The sequence below is a fragment of the Cervus canadensis genome, chromosome 8, assembly GCF_019320065.1.
Source record: "Cervus canadensis isolate Bull #8, Minnesota chromosome 8, ASM1932006v1, whole genome shotgun sequence".
In the NCBI taxonomy this organism is placed as follows: Eukaryota; Metazoa; Chordata; class Mammalia; order Artiodactyla; family Cervidae; genus Cervus; species Cervus canadensis.
Genome location: NC_057393.1, coordinates 44278674 through 44298761, shown reverse-complemented (window position 1 = coordinate 44298761; position 20088 = coordinate 44278674). Strand labels below are relative to the sequence as shown.

At 36.7% G+C, this 20088-nt stretch overlaps 1 protein-coding gene and 1 non-coding gene across 2 annotated transcripts in view; one reads left to right on the top strand and one right to left on the bottom strand.

Annotated features, from left to right (window-relative positions):
* The window catches only part of PCDH15 (protocadherin related 15), a 1286954-nt gene that overhangs the window by 1157832 nt on the left and 109034 nt on the right, over window positions 1-20088 (top strand). The window lies entirely within an intron of this gene.
* Window positions 5880-5986, bottom strand: LOC122446851. Its single transcript, XR_006271011.1, has one exon. It is a non-coding gene; the product is annotated as a U6 spliceosomal RNA (small nuclear RNA).

The following is a 20088-nucleotide window of genomic DNA, read 5'->3' as shown; positions in this document are numbered from 1 at the left end:
GAACCAGAGATCAAATTGCCAACATCCGTTGAATCATCAAAAAAGCAAGACAGTTCGAGAAAAACATCTATCTGTGCTTTATCGATTATGCCAAAGTCTTTGACTGGGTGGATCACAACAAACTATGGGAAATTCTGAAAGAGATGAGAATACCAGACCACCTGACCTGCCTCATGAGAAATCTGTATGCAGGTCAAGAAGCAACAGATAGAACTATATATGGAATAGCAGATTGGTTCCCAATCAGAAAAGGAGTACATCAAGGCTGTATATTGTCACCCTGCTTATTTAACTTATATACAGAGTACGTCATGAGAAATGCTGGCCTGGATGAAGCACAAGTTGGAATCATGATTGCCAGGAGAAATATCAATAACTTCAGATATGCAGATGACACCACCCTTATGGTAGAAAGTGAAAAAGAGCTAAAGAGCCTCCTGATGAAAGTGAAAGATGAGAGTGAAAAAGTTGACTTAAAACTGAACATTCAGAAAACTAAGATCATGGCATCTGGTCCCATCATTTCATGGCAGATAGTTGGGGAAACAGTGGAAACACTGACAGACTTTAGTTTTCTGGCTCCAAAATCACTACAGAGTATGACTGCAGCCATGAAATTAAAAGATGCTTGCTCCTTGGAAGAAAAGTTATGAAAAACCTGGACAGCATATTAAAAAGCAGAGACATTAATTTGTCAACGCAGGGTCCATCTAGTCATAGCTATGGCCTTTCCACTAGTCATATATGGATATGAGAGTTGCACTCCAAAGAACTCTGAGTGCCGAAGAATTGATGCTTTCGAACTGTGGTGTTGGAGAAGAGTCTTGAGAGTCCCTTGGACTGCAAGGAGATCCAACCAGCCCATCCTAAGGGAGATCAGTCCTGAATATTCATTGGAAGGACTGATGCTGAAGCTGAAACTCCAATAATTTTGTCACCTGATGCAAAGAACTGACTCATTTGAAAAGACTCTGGTACTGGGAAAGATTGCAGGTGGGAGGAGAAGGTGACAACAGAGGATGAGGTGGTTGGATGGCATCACTGACTCAATGGATATGAGTTTGGGTAAACCCTGCGAGTTGATGATGGACAGGGAGGCCTGGTGTGCTGCAGTCCCTGGGATTGCAAAGGGTTGGACATGACTGTGATACTGAACTGAACTGAATAAATGCCTTTATCTTCTAAGAACTATTAATTGACTTCCCTGGTGGCTTAGAGTGTAAAGTACCTGCCCACAATGCAGGAGACCGGGGTTCAATTCCTGGTCAGGAAGATCCCCTTGGAGAAGGAAATGGCAACCCACTCCAGTACCCTTGCCTGGAAAATCCCATGAACAGAGGAGCCTCGTAGGCTACAGTCCATGCGGTCGCAAAGAGTCGGACACGACTGAGCGACTTCACTTTACTTCACTTTAATTTGCTTATTCTTCTGTGTTTATTTTGCTTTTGTTACTGTGATCTTTTTCTAATCTTTGAAATGTGTGTCTTTCTGTCTTTTATCTTTTTCATCTTTTAGAATATTTTCAGGATAGCTTTCCTAATTTCCAGATCTAGAATACCTGTTTCAGTCATCTTCATAAATGTTAAAAATTATCCTTCAGTTTTGGAAGTCAATTCACTTTCTTCTGCACTCCCATTGGACTTGAAGACATTTCCTTTTCTTGTCCCCTATTGTGCCTGTTCTGTTCAATTTTTATTCTGCTTTCGCCATTCTGTCCCTTTCTCCTTAGTGTGAAGTTTTGTACTGCTACTGTGCTCATAGAACTTATTAACTTCTCCACTTAGTGCATGCTGGTAACTTTGAGCTTCAACAGCTCTCGGGGCCAACAGAAACCCTTAGCCTTTGAACTCCCTTAAAAGTAGTTTTTACCACACTTGCACACTTAATGTGCACACTTATCACACACTTAGTACAGTGATCTTGTTTCTGTCAGTTGTTTTCCTAACAGCTCATATTCTGTGATCTGAGGGCTGGCTTGTTGTCTTATTTATTGTAGATACTATCTGTGGACTTTGGGTTTGATGTTCTATTACCCTACTTAAGCTTGATAATGGAGAAGAGATATTAAGCAGGAGAATACTCACAAATATAACTATAGGAGTTAATAATTCAGCCCACTATAGTTCTGTCGGGCTTCTCTGATAGCTCAGTTGGTAAAGAATCCACCTGCAATGCAAGAAACCCCGGTTTGATTCCTGGCTTGGGAAGATCCCCTGGAGAACAGACAGGCTCCCACTCCAGTATTCTTGGGCTTCCCTTGTGACTTAGCTGGTAAAGAATCCACCTGCATGCAAGAGACCTGGGTTTGACCTCTGGGTTGGGAAGATCCCCTGGAAAAGCGAAAGGCTGCCCACTCCAGTATTCTAGCCTAGAGGATTCCATGGGCTGTATAGTCCATGGGGTTGCAAAGAGTCAGATATGACTGAGTGACTTTCACTTTCATAGTTCTGTGGATGTTTATAAAAGATAATAAACAAACTTCTGGGTCAGAGTCAAGGACCCTGTTACCCACAACAAAAATATTAGCAGGAGTATCAGCATAGGCAAATAGAAAGGGAAGAAGTGCAAGCAGTGACAGATTTTAAATTCTTGGTCTCCAAAATCCCTGCAGCCATGAAATTAAAAGATGCTTGCTCCTTGCCAGAAAAGCTATGACAAACCTAGACAGTGTGTTCAAAATCAGAGACATCACTTTGCCAACAAAAGTCTGTAAAGTCAAAGCTATGATTTTTCCAGTAGTCATGTACAGTTGTGTGATCTGGATCATAAAAAAGGCTGAGTGCTGAAGAATTGATGCCTTCAAATTGTGCTGCTGGAGAAGATTCTTGAGAGTCCCTTGGCCTGGAAGGAGATCAAGCCAGTCTATCTAAAGGAAATCGGCCCAGAGCGTGCATTGGAAGGACTGATGCTGAAGCTGAAGTTCCAATACTTTGGCCACCTGATGTGAAGAGCCAATTCATTATAAAAGACCCAACTCATTGTAAAAGACCCTGATGCTTGGAAAGAATGAAGGCAGAAGGAGAAGGGGTCAGCAGAGGATAGATGATTAGATAGCATCATCAACTCAATGGACACGAATTTCAGCAAACTCCAGGACATAGTGAAGGACAGAGGATCCTGACATGCTGAAGTTCATGGGGCCCCAAATAGTTGAACACGACTTAGTGACAACAACAACAAAACAACAGCATGGCAATAAGTAAAGCAATGCAGCTCCCTAAGTTTCAAGCCTCAAGGCTACACTGTGTAGGGCCAGGTAAAACCTGCACATGAGTGGATTACAGGAGGGAACTTTGCTTAGAAGGCCTGACACTTTTATAAACAAGTGGCAGCAAGCCTTTCTCAAAAGGAAGACATTCCTGCAAGACATTAAGTCACTTTTTAAAATTACCAATTGCATGGGATACTTTCTCCCAGTATTTGACTCTGCAAAACTGTCTTTTATTAATGAGTAGGATTCAGGAATAGTCAAATATTACATTGTCACCTTAATCATCTTCCTCAAATCCGTAAATGCATATCTTAATCCAAGGATATTTGAAGTACTTGTTGACTCGGGGGAATCATTTTCACAATAAATTAATGTAAGAGAATTGGCACGATGTAGCCCTTTCAGATCTTTGCATTGTGTTAACTCTTATCAAGTTTAGGACTAAATTTTCCCTGAAATATTTTAGATTTTTCATCCAGGGCTTCTAGATACATTTTTCCCCATCTCTTACCTACCAACTTTTATCTTTTACATTTCATTAATCTTCTCTGAAAGTAGTGGGCAATATAATAAATATATGATCAAATGAATGAATACAAGATGAATAAATAATCCAAATTAACAGAAAGCATTTGTTAAGGAGCAAATTCAACCAACCCTAGACTATATAGTACTGTAGTATTTCCTATTACAAAATATCTATTATTGAAAAATAAGTGGACTCATGCAATTCTGGCCCATGTTGTTCAAAGGTCAACTGTAATTGAAAAACACTTCTAAACTAAAGTTACAGCAGGAGACCACACTGATGCTGAAAGTGCCCCATTGACAAAGTCTGTTTTAAACACAGGTCTGACCCAGAAATGTTCAAACCACTTATCAATAATAAGTAAAAAATCTCCTGCCTACCTTACCAATCTTTCCTCCTCAATTTCCAATAACAGGTGATGAATACTACAGTACTATACAGTCTAGGGTTTGTTGAATTTGCTCCTTAACAAATGCTTTCTGTTAATTTGGATTATTTATTCCAATATGTTTCATAATGTTAAAAAAACAACTGCTAGTAAATAGGTGGGGTTTCCCTGGTAGCTCAGACAGTAAAGTATCTGCCTGCAATGCAGGAGACCTGAGTTCAATCCCTGAGTTCAATTCCTGACTTGCAAAGATCCTCTGGAGAAAGGCATAGACGAAGAGGTAATTAATAGAGAAATCTCTTCTCCAAAGGCAGGACACTTTCTAGGATCTTAGCTGGGAAGGAAGAAAAAGTTTTATCTTTAAAGGAATTTTTAAGTATTGATTAATATGTTTAACTAGAGAATCTTTAAAAAAAAAACAAACAATGTGATAATAGTTCTTTCTATTAACTAAATTTATGTCTTTTTTTAAATTATGCTATCTTGAGGTTTTATTCAACAGCAGGAAAAAGACCACCTCAAGTCAGCAGTATGAAAGGGAGAGCAGAAAAGAAAAACTAGGGTTTTATAACTAAATTCTATATGTCCCTGTTAAACTCACCATTTAGGTAAGTTTGGAGAGCATAATGTATCTGAAAAAATGTTTTTCTTTTACATTTATTGAGATATAATTGACATGTGCTCAGTCGCTCAGTCATGTCTGACTCTTTGTGGCCCCATGGACTGTAGCCCACCATGCTTCTCTGTCCATGGAATTTTCTAGGCAAGAATATTAGAATAGGGTACCATTTCCTACTACAAAGGAACTTCCCAACCCAGGAATCAAACTTGCATCTCTTGTGTCTCCTGCATAGGCAGGCATATTCTTTACCACTAGTGCCATGTGAGAAGCCCATAATGACATATAGAACTATATAAACTCTCTATCTCCCTTGACCAACTCAATCTCTCCTGGGTCTTCAGGATGACAGTTATTGGTTCCAAGGAGATTTCCAGGAGCCTATGTCCAGGAGAACTGCAACAGAATGTTATGTCAATATTTCTGCCACGAAGTGATTACCATTTTTATCTTTATTAAAACAAAAGCAATAATACATAATATGCAATTTTATTATAGCTGAGTTTGATATATGGAATGCCACAATTTAAATGCAATTTTTCTTATATAATAAAATTGTAATTATCCTTAAGTGTGAAAGAAACAATGTAGCTTTGTATAAATATGTCATTGTGTTTTGATGCAATAACTATCCTTTTAATCAGGAATAAATGACAGGGCAATTAATATAAACCTTAAATTAGTATTAAAACAACTCACATGCTCTTGATTTCATTTTATGATTTTGCTTTAGGGTACAAGCTTGTAATATGTTACATTTCCCTGGTTTTCTGATTCCAAACAGAAGGTCTATGACAAATAATGTTAATGACTCTTTACTCATGATTGACTGACTTGCAAAAGCATTCCTCATATAACTTAGGTAACAACACTGAAGCATGTCACATGTTGCTTTTTCAGTCCTAAAATCCCAGTATGTTCAAGGCCTTGTATCTGTACTATAAATATATGACCAGAGTTTTGAAACTGTATTCATGCTTTCTTACTTCAAATTTAGAGACTACTATGTGAAAATGAATGCCATAAATCCTTTGTTATTTTGTCTCAAACACCGTAAGCATTTTGTATAAATATACAGTTGAAACAATTATATTTTTTGTTTGTTTGTTTCTTTTGTTTTTTTTTTCCTTCCAAAAATATGGAACGCTTCACGAATTTGCGTGTCATCCTTGCGCAGGGGCCATGCTAATCTTCTCTGTATCGCTCCAATTTTAGTATATGTGCTGCCGAAGCGAGCACGAAACAATTATATTTTTAAAGAAACAAAAATTTAGCTGTTCAAGAAAATATTGAATTGTGTAAAATAGCTTTGCTTGGGAATGTGATTTTAAAATGGTTATAGAATTTTAGTACATTTCTGAAGCTAAGTGCATTGGGGCTGTGTTCTTCCATTGATCCCAAAAAAGACTTGTTGAAATGATAACAAAGATATGTGGTCAAGCTTTCTAAATTAAAATGTAGATTACATGTTTTTCTTCACATGTGTTATGCATAAAAAGTCATGTTTCATGAGGAAAACATTTTATAATGCTTTTATTATCAATTTAATAGTCTGAGAGTGCATAAAATTGTTCTTCTTAACTTACATCTATGACTGAGTACCAGAACTTAAAGACAGAAGATATAATTTCCTTTCTTCATGAGAATTAATATAGATTTTTTTTTTGCCTTTTAAGTCTGAATTTTAATTGGAATTGATCTGCATTTGATCATCCACAAATACTTTTACAACCTTATAGTCTATTTCTTGGAGCAGCTCTCATTTGATTAATAAGGAAGCTCCAAAACTATGCAACAGAAACTCGATGCCTTTTGCTTCAAAACACCCCACATTTCAACAGAGGCATCTAAGCCATAAAAGTACAAATGAAACTATGCACAGAAGTAAAATCTGTCAAGTCATGTATATATATCATATAAATATCAATGTTTCCAGAATTGGAAAAGTTCTTAACTTACACCTATATAGATGTAAGTAACAAGCCACTATCTATATAACATAAGCATAAAGGCCATGTTAGTCATTTAAAACATGAGAAATAACACAGCATTATAAATCCACCATACTTTAACAAAAATCTAAAATGTGGGAAAATGTCAGAATTTGCAGTTAAACACATTGTCTTCATTTTGTTGATGAGTGCAGTTATTGGCCCTTGACATTCTGTTGTTATATAATCAAGATCAGGTCTTCTCTGTAGGTTGTCAGCACAGTCTTTTTAATATTTTGCTAAAGATTTAAATAGCTGTTATATTGATTTTACTTATTTATATCTCTTATAAAAAATGTAAATGTTATTTTCTCTTCGTGACATGTTCTATTCTGACAGCTTTAACAAAAAAACAACCTTATTGGTTGACTACATTGAAGAGGAAAAAGTAAAACTTCCCATCCATTAACTAGAAAAAGTTAATTTCAGCATTATGTTTAAATAATAGAAAGAAATATGGAGGCGAGTATCACATAGGAAGATTGTAAATAGATTGAACTATCAGATGTTTTCAGTGTCTCAAGTTCTATGGGATTCTCAATACTACTTGATTCATCCTTCAGTTCAGTTCAGTTGCTCAGTCATGTCTGACTCTTTGCGACCCCATGGACCACAGCACACCAGGCCTTCCTGTTCATCACCAACTCCCAGAGTCCACCCAAACCCATGTCCATTGAGTTGGTGATGCCATCCTACCATCTCATCCTCTGTCGTCCCTTTCTCTTTCTGCCCTCAGTCTTTCCCAGCACCAGGGTCTTTTCAAATGAGTCAGCTTTTCACATCAGGTGGCCGAAGTATTGTAGTTTCAGCTTCAACATCAGTCCTTCCAATGAACATTCAGGACTGATCTCCTTTAGGATGGGCTGGTTGGATCTCCTTGAAGTCCAAGAGACTCTCAAGAGTCTTCTCCAACACCACAGTTCAAAAGCATCAATTCTTTGGCACTCAGCTTTTTTATAGTCCAACTCTCACATCCATACATGACTACTGGAAAAACCATAGCCTTGACTAGACGGACATTTGTTGACAACGTAATGTCTCTGCTTTTTAATATGCTGTCTGGGTTGGTCATAACTTTCCTTTCAAGGAGTATGAGTCTTTTAATTTCATGGCTGCATTCACCATCTGCAGTGATTTTGGAGCCCGCAAAAATAAAGTCAGCCACTGTTTCCCCATCTATTTGCCATGAAGTGATGGGACCAGATGCCATGATCTTTGTTTTCTGAATGTTGAGCTATAAGCCAAATTTTTCACTCTCCTCTTTCACTTTCATCAAGAAGCTCATTAATTCTTCTTCACTTTCTGCCATAAGAGTGGTATCATCTGTATATCTGAGATTATTGATAATTATCCTGGCAATCTTGATTTCAGCTTGTGCTTCCTCCAGCCCAGGGTTTCTCATGATGTACTCTGCATATCAGTTAAATAAGCAGGGTGACAGTATACAGCCTTGACGTACTCCTTTTCCTATTTGGAACCAGTCTGTTGTTCTATGTCCAGTTCTAACACTTGCTTCCTGACCTGCATATGGATTTCTCAAGAGGCAGGTCAGGTGGTCTGGTATTCCCATCTCTTTAAGAATTTCCCACAGCTTACTGTGATCCACACAGTCAAAGGCTTTGGCATAGTCAATAAAGCAGAAATAGATTTCTTTTCTGGAACTCTGTTGGTTTTTTGATGATCCAACGGATATTGGCAGTTTGTTCTCTCGTTCCTCTGCCTTTTCTAAAACCAGCTTGAACATCTGGAAGTTTACGGTTCACGTATTGCTGAAACCTGGCTTGGAGAATTTTGAGCATTACTTTACTAACGTGTGAGGTGAGTGCATTGTGCGGTAGTTTGAGCATTCTTTGGCATTGCCTTTCTTTAGGATTGGAACGAAAACACCTTTTCCAGTCCTCTGGCCACAGCTGAGTTTTCCAAATTTGCTGGCATATTGAGTGCATCACTTTCACGGCATTAACTTTTAGGATTTGAAATAGCTCAACTGGAATTCCATCAGCTTTGTTCATAGTCATGCTTCCTAAGGCCCACTTGACTTCACATCCAGGATGTCTGACTCTAGGTGAGGGATCACACTATTGTGATTATCTGGGTCCTGAAGATCTTTTTTTGTACAGTTCTTCTGTGTATTATTGCCACCTCTTCTTCTGCTTCTGTTAGGTCCATACCATTTCTGTCCTTTATTGTGCCCATCTTTGCATGAAATATTCCCTAGGTATTTCTAATCATTTGAAGAGATCTCTAGTCTCTCCCATTCTATTATTTTTCTTTTCTATTTCTATATTTTTCTATTCTATTTCTTTCCACTGATTGCTGTGGAAGGCTTTCTTATCTCTCCTTGCTATTCTTTGGAACTCTGCACTCAAATGGATATATCTTTCCTTCTCTCCTTTGCTTTTTGCTTCTCTTATTTTCACAGCTATTTGTAAAGTCTCATCAGACAGACATTTTGCTTTTTTTGCATTTCTTTTTCTTGGAGATGTTCTTGATCCATATCTCCTGTACAATGTCATGAACCTCTGTCCATAGTTCATCAGGCACTCTATCAGATCTAGTCCCTTAAATCTATTTGTCACTTCACTGTATAATCATAAGGGATTTGATTTAGGTCATACCTGAATGGTGTAGTGGTTTTCCCCACTTTCTTCAATTTAAGTCTAAATTTGGAAATAAGGGGTTCATGATCTGAGCCACAGCCAGCTCCTGGTCTTGTTTTGCTGACTGTATAGAGCTTCTCCATCTTTGGCTGCAAAGACCAGAATCAATCTGATTTCAGTGTTGACCATCTGGTGATGTCCATGTGTAGAGTCTTCTCTTGTGTTGTTGGAAGAGGGTGTTTTCTATGACCAGTGCGTTCTCTTGGCAAAACTTTATTAGCCTTTGTCTGGCTCCATTCTGTACTCCAAGGCCAAATTTGCCTATTACTCCAGGGGCTTCTTGACTTCCTACTTTTGCATTCCAGTACCCTATAATGAAAAGGACATCTTTTTGGGGTGTTAGTTCTAAAAGGTCTTGTAGGTCTTCCTAGATCCATTCAACTTCAGCTCCTTCAACTTTACTGGTTGGGGCATAGACTTGGATTATTGTGATATTAAATGGTGTGCCTTGGCAACAAAAAGAGATCATTCTGTCATTTTTGAGATTGCATCCCAGTATTGCACTTTGGACTCTTTTGTTGACTATGATGGCTACTCCATTTCTTCTAAGGGATTCTTGCCCACAATAGTAGATATAATGGTCATCTGAGTTAAATTCACTCATTCCAGTCCATTTTAGTTTGCTGACTCAAAGAATGTCGTTGTTCACTCTTGCCATCTCCTGTTTGACCACTTCCCAATTTGCCTTGATTCATGGACCTAACATTCCAGGTTCCTATGAAATACTGCTCTTTACAGCATCGGACCTTGCTTCTATCACCAGTCACATCCACACCTGGTGTTGTTTTTGCTTTGGCTCTGTCCCTTCATTCTTTCTGGAGTTATTTTTGGACGAAAGTAAATTTCAGCATTATTTTTAAATAATAGAAAGAAATATGCAAGAGAGTATCACATAGAAAGATTGTAAATAGATTGAACTATCAGGTGTTTTCAGTGTCTCAAGTTCTGTGGGATTCTCAATCCTGCTGGGTCCGTCCTAGGTCAAGTTAATCCAGATCCAATGACCTCATCTTTTTTTAATCTGGCAAAAGAGGAGAGTTAATTATACTCCAGGGCCATCTGTCCTTGTCTCTCTGAGACACTTGCAAGAGAAAAGATCAAAAGACTGAATTTGAGGGTGGTCATTCATTTAGTGAGTGAGAGAAAGGAAGAGCCTTTGGAGAGGTTGTGGAGAAAGGAGTAAAATTTATATAATCATGGTTGTTCAAGGGAAAAGCATTTCAAGAAAGGTAAAAACTGGCAAAAACTGTGAATGTTACAGATATTGAAGGAAATTCATGGCTAATAAAAATATATTGGATGGCACTTACTTGGGATACACAATGACTATAGCTAATATCAAATAAGTAGAGGAGTCCTGTATGTGAATAAAATGAAACTGTAATAAATCAAGGCTTTCTTGGTAAAATCTACACAATAAACATAACTTTAAAATTTAGTATATTCTTAAATATTCCTGATTTTATTCATATTTATGTTTTATGAGGTATCCATTTCAGTTTAATTTACATGGAATATAAATTTAAAAGCAGAAACTGAGAATTTTGTTTCAAATGTAAGAAATATAAATTTAGCCTGTCATTCTTTTTAATCATTGTTCAAAACACAAGTTTCATAGTCAATTCTTCTCCTGAAGCTAATTTATTTTTTATCCCCAGGAACATTTATAAGTTCAATTAATCTATCTTGGTTCCTGTTTTTTCTCCCTCTTGGTATATTGTACCTAATTAGTCCCTTATGTAATATCTTAAAAATAATTACAGACAAACAATTTAAAGGAAATCATTATTTTAAGTGCTGTCACTTTCAATTTTGTAAGTCTGTTGCCAGTTATTAATTTATGTTGTATGCTTGCCATCAAGATTTCCTGATAGAGATTTCTATGTTTATATTCCGTTAAAATGCAAAAGACAGAGACTCTAATCAGTCCAGCAGCTCAACTTCATTTGTGGAAGATTCCTATTAGGTGATACTCCATAAGCGTTAAGATGTACATGAAATTAAAAGACAAGAGGTAAATGGAAATTCTGAAAAAATATTTAGTAAGAAAAACATTAGAAATCAGATATTTACCAATTAAACATCTCAAAATAACCTTAGTAGAGCAGCAGAAAAAAAGGCAGATACCTAAAAATCTAATACAATAAATTGCTTACGATTCCTGACTTTGGTATAAGGCAGGCCTGGGTTCCAGACATATCTTTGATCTTTACTAACTTTTCTAAGCTTTAGAATCTTCAACATTATATGAAGATAAATATGTCTCTGCCTATTAGGTTCTTTGAGAATTTTAAGCAAAATGATGTCTGCAATGTAGTTGGCTTATGAGAACACTAGAAACACCTAATCAAAAAGCTATAATTATTATTTTATCATTAGTAGCACTGATATTTGAGTGACACTTAAAAATACAGGAATCACATACTAAAAGTACTTCATTTCCTCCTACAGATTATTGTATACACAGAGTTCACATGTTTCTATGCTCTTTGTATAAACAATGGTTGTAGCCCTGACTGTTAGAATCACAGTCATGACTTCTTTTGGACTCTAGATTTGAGTACCATTAATTTGATTGACAGTGTTTCTGTAGGTAGCAAGGAAAATTTACAGTTTATAATGTGTTTTGGTACCTTGGGCTGGAAAATCCAAACTTTTTCTGTAGGTAGGGAAGTATGGTCCCCATCCCCTGATATGGACTAAATTGGTCTTTCCACTTGTACTTGGAATGGTTACTTGGTTAGAAACAACAGAAACACCTCTTACTGACTTATACTAAAAAGGACTTCTCATTAGAATACTTAAAAGCTGAATGAGATCTAAGAAAGGACCAAAAAAGATAAGCTTCAGCAGTCTTAGCAACTCAAAACACTATATTTTGAGCAGTATCATCAAGACAGCTGGGACCATGGACTTTGAAGTTCAAAGATTAAGTGTCTACAGGGGAGAATCTAATTAACCTGAGTTGAGACTAGAGCAAGACTAGGGTGCAGAGCACTGTGGTTGACAGTTCCACTAACAGCACATGGAAAATGAAGGTACAGAAATCCAAGGGGAAAAAGATGGAGTTCAACGTTCAAATAAGGGAGGAAGGGAATGTTAGGCAGACAAATCAAGAAAATTCTACTAACCTTTTAAAAAATCAATTTGGGCCCAAATTTGGTTAAATGAAATGCTAAGGTGGGCAGTGTAAGGACAGGTATAGAGGAGTCACATATTACTTGAAATTTATAGAGCAAGATTTCACATTCTGTCATAACAAAAATTTATTTTCACTTTTTACTCTGAGTGTTGCTTAAAAATTTAAGTGTTTGATTACTTGAACTTTGAAAGTTCACGAATGTATGTGGCATCAAAAATTACCTTTTCTTATCAGATGTTTTGGAGAAGATTATAATGCTTGAATTTAGTGACATATTGCAAGAACTATGACCCTCTGTTTGACACATATTTATCAAGTACTTTCTAAGGGCTAAATTTAGCTTGTTCATTGCACTAAATAGTTGTAGCTAAATTGTTTCACCTTATGTTACCTCTACAACTTATGAAAAAATCTAATTATTAAATATATTGTGTACCAAATGGCTAATAAACTAAGCAAAGATATACAGATAAAGAATAATTAGATTCTGCTTTTGCAAGGTCACTTTTCTTTTTGATCATTCCTTTTTGGTTAAGTCTTCACAACTAAGTCACATAGTGCCTGGAGAAATACATAGATAAAGAAGCAAACAAGTAAGCATATTCATTTGATTTTAGGGGGAAAAGTATAGACTTAACAAGCATGATCCAGGGTTTGTTAATACAGAAAAAGTAGATTCACATGGTATCTCTCCAGATGTTTTAGATACAAGAGATGAAAGGAAGCAATGAAGTTTATTTCAACTTTTTTTTTTTCCCTACATTTTTGTGTATATGATGGTTTAGGTTCCAAGCTTCTAATCATGGCTTGGTCTGTCTGATGATGAGCATCCTTCCAGGAGCCCACCAAGGTCACCTCATTAGAACCAATGGAGATTCCTATCGCTTATCCCCTAGAAAATTCCAAGGGATTTAGGAATTCAGTGTCAGAGACTCCTATCACTCAGAAAATTACAGGGGTCTTAGGAGCTGTCTGTCAGGTACCAAAATCAAAGACTAGACGTTAGAACAAAAGATTCTCCTAGTACCTCTACTTACAGGAATTTTAGGAGTTCTGCATCAGGAACCAGGCACAGATATTGATCTATATATCTATATTTTCTTATTATCTCACATATACTTATCCTAACATGTACATATATTGTATACATGGGTACTATTGTGTATACTTTGACATAGTTTGCTCACCATACAAATGTTTTGAAGATAGCATGAATGCCAAATCACTTTTTAATTTTTATGGACAACTCTAATGCTTTACATTTTTGTGGTGATGATAAGCACATAATCTGTTCATTTTAACATTTAATCACCAAAGTAATAATATTGGTTTTTTTATAGATTATAGATAAGGAGGCAAGCCTATGTCCCTGTTCAAAATCAGTCCAAAGTACTAAAGTATTTGGGAAAAAAAAAGAATTCTCCTTTTAAATCCATGGTGTTTCTACTTTGCCTCAAGCTCTCATGAAATAAGGAGACAGGATATTTTGAGGGAGGGATATATAGAAGCACTTCATTGAGCAGTTTTAGTCTAAACCAGCTTATCTACACAGTCTGTCAACGATTTCCTGATGCAGTTAAAAAGTAGGCTTGATTACCCTTTTCCCATCTATCACCCTATATTCTCAGCCTCCGGGGAATTTATTAAAATGTAGAAATCCCCTAGTAAAATGTTTGTTTCTCATGGTTTTACACATAGAAGTTTCTAAGAACCTAATACCTAAAGAAAAGTTTTATGCTAATTGACACACCGTCCTGACCCACTCCCCACAAATCACAAACTTTAGAGAGGTTTAGAATTATGTTATCTGAGTTTGATTCCTGGGTTGGAAAGATCCCCTGGAGGAAGGCATAGCAACCCACTCTAGTATTCTTGCCTGGAGAATCCCCATGGGCAGAGGAGCCTGGTGGGCTAGTTGATGGGGTCACAAAGAGTTGGACATGACTGAGTGACAAAGCTTAGCACAGCACAGCCCAGGATTATGTTGGATTTTTTTTTTTCAAATGGCTTCTCTCCTGCATTTTTAGATGCTCAGCATCATTTTGCAATTAATTATTTTTAATTAATTAATTAATTTTAATTGGAGGATATTACAATATTGTGATGTTTTTGCCAAGGTGAAATGGTTAAGAATATGTATTGTCTCTGGTAAGAAGACAAGGTTTGGATGAGAGTCTTCTGCCTTTTCCTAGTTGCGTAATCTTAGACGTATCATTTAATCCTTCCAACTCCTGTTTCTTCATCAATAAAATGTAGATAATCAATAACACTGGATTATTATGGGGATAAGGGTTTCCCCAGTGGCTCAGCAGTAAAGAATCCTCCTGCAATGCAAGAGACGCAGATGACGTGGCTTTGATTGCTGGACTGGGAAGATCCCCTGGAGGAGGGCATGGCAACCCACTCCAGCATCATTAGAGGGAAAATCCTATGGACAGAGGAGCCTGGCAGGCTACAATCCATGGGATTTCAAAGAGTTGGACACAACTGAAGTGACTGAGCATTAAGGGGATAAGGTGAAATGATGCACTGAAAACTTTTAGCTCGGGAACTCCTCAATTATTAAGTAACTAGTATTATTATTGTGCTAGTCTGCTTGGAATGCCGTAAGGAAATACCATAGACTATATGGCTTAAGCAAAGGAAATTTTTTCCTCACATTTCTGAAGGCTGGAAGTTCAAGATCAAGGTGTATCAGGGCTGATTTCTGGCGTCACCTCTCTTCCTGGATGGTGGATGACCATCTTCTCTCTGTGTCCTCACAGAGAGAGTTGAATAGAAATACAGACAAAGACAGGGATAGAGAGAGAGAGAGGAAGGGAGCAAGAAAGAGCACTAGCTATCTGGTGTTTCTTCTTAAAAGGATGCTAGTCTTTTTGGATCAGAGCCCCACACTCACAACCTCATTTAACCTGAATTACTTCCATAATGGTTCTGTCTCGAAATCATATTAGGAGCTAATAAGTCCCCACATAGGAATGTGGGGAAGACACAATTTGGTCCATAACCACCGTTAGTTACCAGAGTCAATAATGTTGTTTGTGCATAAAAGAAAATTACAAAAAACTCTCATGTTTGCCATATCACAGAATTTTGCTTTCCCTAAACTTGTCATCTCTAAGCATCCTAAAACTTTTCTGTTTCATAAATATAGTCTTCTCTGAATTTTACATTTTTTAACAAAAACAATAATATGACTGGTGTAGGCAGAAGAAATGTTCCCTTCTCCATGCTCATAACTTAATCCTTGGAATTAATTGAATATGTCACCTTTAAAGGCCAAAGGACTTCCCAGGTGTGATTAAAGATTTGAGATGGTGCAGTTATCTTGGGTTATCTAGGTGATGCCAATGTAATTGCAAAAGTCCTTATAATTGACATAAGATAGGACTGTCAGGGTCAGAGTGATGCAGCATGAGAAGGACTCAGTTAGCCATCACTATCTTTGAAGATGGAAGAAGACCATGAACCAAGGAGTGCAGGCAGACAGATTCAAGAAGCTAGAAAAGGCAACAAAACAGATATACTCCTAGAGCCTCCAGAAATCAGTGTAGACCTGCTCACATATTAACTTTAGCCCAATGATACCACTCTGGTCTATAGAACTCTAAGATAATACATTTATATTGTTTTAAGCCACTAATTTATAAAAGCAATAGAAAACTAATGTGATGCTCATATTTTCTTTGAATCAAAAAGAAGTTTCTCCCTGTGCTGATTTAACATTATCAAAATGTTATTTTTTTTCTTTTTCTTCAGCAGCACTGTAGACATTTATAAATCCTTCAAATCATTACTCATTATTCAGACTGACATAGAAGGGTTGACTGTGATAGCCTGCCCTTTGAAATAGAATTATCTGTTTATTCAAAAACATTTTATTTGGTTTCTATCATCTGCTTGCCTGTATTCTGGAAACTGGTGGGAAATGATCTCTGGTCTCTAATGGACAATTGTCTTATTTTTATTAAAAATCTTATTTTTATTATGAAAAGAGACTGGAGTATGAATTTTATCCAAGTCTGGGTATAAAGTCTGGCTCTTCCTTATTACAGGGACTTAATTGCATTAACTTTTAATTTATTTGAAAAGCAGAAATGATAATCTACTTCATGGATGATTTAAAAGATTTTAAAGAGATCATGTAAACAAAAGAGCCAGCACAAGGACTAATACAGAGAATATATACAAAAAAGAAAAATGCATTTCCCTTTCTTTCTGTCAAAATATGGTAAGCCAGAGTTGACTTATTAATTTCTTCTCAATGAATTTTATACTACCTTTTTCGAAAAAACTGCTATAAAGTCTCAAGAAGAAAAAATGTATTGTTTTCTGTTGAGTATTTGTGGGTATGGGAAGGGGCTATCGGGTGTATTTAGGGACATGTATGATGATTCAAGACTGCCTATTTAACATTAGTCATTACAGTCAATATATTTTTTCAAGTGCTTAGTACATTGTACTTTCAAGATACAATCTTTTTGTTTGTTGGCTTGTTTCTTTGTTTTTGTTGCTGTTCAGTTTTTAAGACATGTCTGACTCTGCCAACCCATGGATTGCAGCACGTCAGGCTCCTCTGTCCTCCCCTATCTCCCAGAGTACTTATATGTACTCTGCATATAAGTTAAATGCTCAAATTCATGACATTTTGTCAGTAACACTATCTGAACCTCTCATTTTCTGCTGCCCCTTTCTTCTTTTGCCTTCAATCTTTCCCAGAATCAGGGTCTTTTCCAAAGAGTTGGATGTTTGAATCAGGTGGCCTAAATATTGGAGCTTCAGCCTCAGCAACAGATTTTCCTGTGAATATTCAGGGTTTATTTCCTTTAGGACTGACTGATTTGATCTCCTTGGTGTCCAAGGGACTCTCAAGAATCTTCTCCAGCACCACAATTCAAAAGCATCAATTCTTCAGCATTCACTCTTCTTTATGGTCCAACTCTTACATTCATACATGACTACTGGAAAAACCATAGCTATGACTATGTGAATATTTGTCGAAAAGTGATGTCACTGTTTTTTAATATGCTTTCCTCCCAAGGAGGAGAAGGCAATGGCAGCCCACTCCAGTATTCTTGCCTGGAGAATCCCATGGACAGAAGAACCTGGTGGGCTGCAGTCCATGGGGTCATGAAGAGTCGGACACGACTGAGTGATTTCACTTTCACGCATTGGAGAAGGCAGTGGCAACCCACTCCAGCGTTTTTGCCTGGAGAATCCCAGGGATGGCGGAGCCTGGTGGGCTGCTATCTGTGGGGTCGCATAGAGTCAGACATGACTGAAGCGACCTAGCAGCAGCAGCAGCAGCCTCCCAAGGAGCAAGTGTCTTTATTTTATGGCTGCAGTTACCATCAAATGATTTCAAGGAAAGAAAATCTGTCACTGCTTCCACTTTTTCCTCTTCTATTTGCAATGAAGGGACTGGATGCCATGATCTTAGTTTTTTAATGTTGAGTTTCAAGTCAGCTTTTTCACTCTCCTTTTTACCTTCATCAAGAGGCTGTTTAGTTTCTCTTTGCCTTTAGAGTGGTATACATCTGCATATCTGAGATTGTTGATATTTCTCCTAGCAATCTTGATCCTAGCCTGTAGATTCATTAAATTCATCATTTCTCATGATGTACTCTGCATATAAGTTAAATGAGCAGGATGACAATATACAGACATCATAATGCTTTCACAATTTAGAACCAGTCAGTTGTTCCATGCCTGGTTCTAGCTGTTGCTTCTTGACTTGCATACAAGTTTCTCATAAGACAGGTAAGATGGTCTGGTATCCCCTTCTCCTTAAGAATTTTCCAGCTTTTTTGTTATCCACATAGTCAAAGTCTCTAGAGTAGTCAATGAAGCAGAAGTAGATGCTTTTTTTTTTTTTCCCCTGGAATTCCTTGCTTTCTCTATAATCCAGTGGATATTGGCAATTTGGTCTCTGGTTCCTCTGCCTTTTCTAAACCCAGCTTGTACATCTGGAAGTTCTTGGTTCATGTAGTACCAAAGCCTAACTTGAAGGATTTTGAGCATTACCTTGTTAGCATGTGAAATGAGTGCAATTGTATGGTAATTTGAACATTCTTTGGCATTGTTCTTCTTTGGGACTGGAATGAAAACTGACTTCCAGTCCTGTGACCTCTGCTGAGTTTTCCAAATTTGTCAACATATTGAATGCAGGACTTCAACAGCATCATCTTTTAGGATTTGAAATAGTTCAGCTGGAAATTTTATCACCTCCACTAGCTTTGTTTATAGTAATGTTGCCTAAGGCCCACATAACTTCATACTCCAGGTTGTCTGGCTCTAGGTGAATGAACACACAATCATGGTTATCTGGATCATTAAGACTTCTTTTTTTTTTTTTTAAATAGTTCATCTGTATATTCTTGTCACTTCTTAATCTCTTCTGCTTCTTTTTTTTTCCCTCTTTTTTTATTGTTTTTCCATTTATTTCTTCTGCTTCTATCCATTTATCTCTTCTGTTTCTATTAGATCCTTCAGTTTTTGTCTTTATAATGCCCATCCTTGCATGAAATGTTTCCTTGGTATCTCCAATTTTCTTGAAGAGACATCTAGTCTTTCCCATTCTATTGTTTTCCTCTATTTCTTTTCATTGTTCATCTAAAAATGTTTATTTTTATAAGAATATTTATTTATATATTGTTTATGTAAGAATGTTTACTTATATATTAAGTGTTTATATAATTTACCAAATTCATCAACTATTGCTTCTATTTAAGTAAAATATCTTTGGGCTTAAACACATTAAACATATAATTTTGTTTTTGACTATGTGTCTAAAATACAAAGTTCATTTAATGGTCCATTCAAGCATAATTATTTTTTCCTCAGCTATGACTTTGCATTTCAGGGTAAAATAATTATTTTTAAGTTTGTATGTCCACAAAGTACTTTTACATCAAATATTGTAGTGTATGTCTTTCTCAAAGACTGTTGACATTTTTAAATGAACTTTTCACAAATTTATAGTCTTGCCATATAAACAAAACTATACATAATTAATATAGCACTTTTACTGTCTCCCAGTAAAAGTAGTTTTCCACTAAATTATTTGATATTTCTTATATAATAACCCACAAGGAACAATTTTATTTTGTAATTCAATGCTAGGAATTATTTTTCAATTTCATGAAATTGGTATTCTTCCTCATTCAGAAAATAACAGTAATAATAATACTTTCTCTCTCCTATCTTGAGAGTCAGGGATCTCAGACATATTTGATACAGTGAGACCAGGATGTATTTAATGCTTTACATATATTTGTTTATTTAATTCAATTACTTAAATATAATTGTGTGTGTGCATGTGAAAGTCACTCAGTTGTATCTGACTCTTTATAACCCGATGGACTGTAAAGTGCTCCGGGTTCCTCCATTCATGGAATTTTCCAGGCAAGAATACTAGAGTTGATTGCCATTCCCTTCTCTAGAGGATCTTCCTAACCCAAACTCAGGTCTCATGCATTGCAGGCAGATTCTTTACCATCTGAGCCACCAGGGAAGCCCTTATATATACTTTACTACCTTGTTATTGTT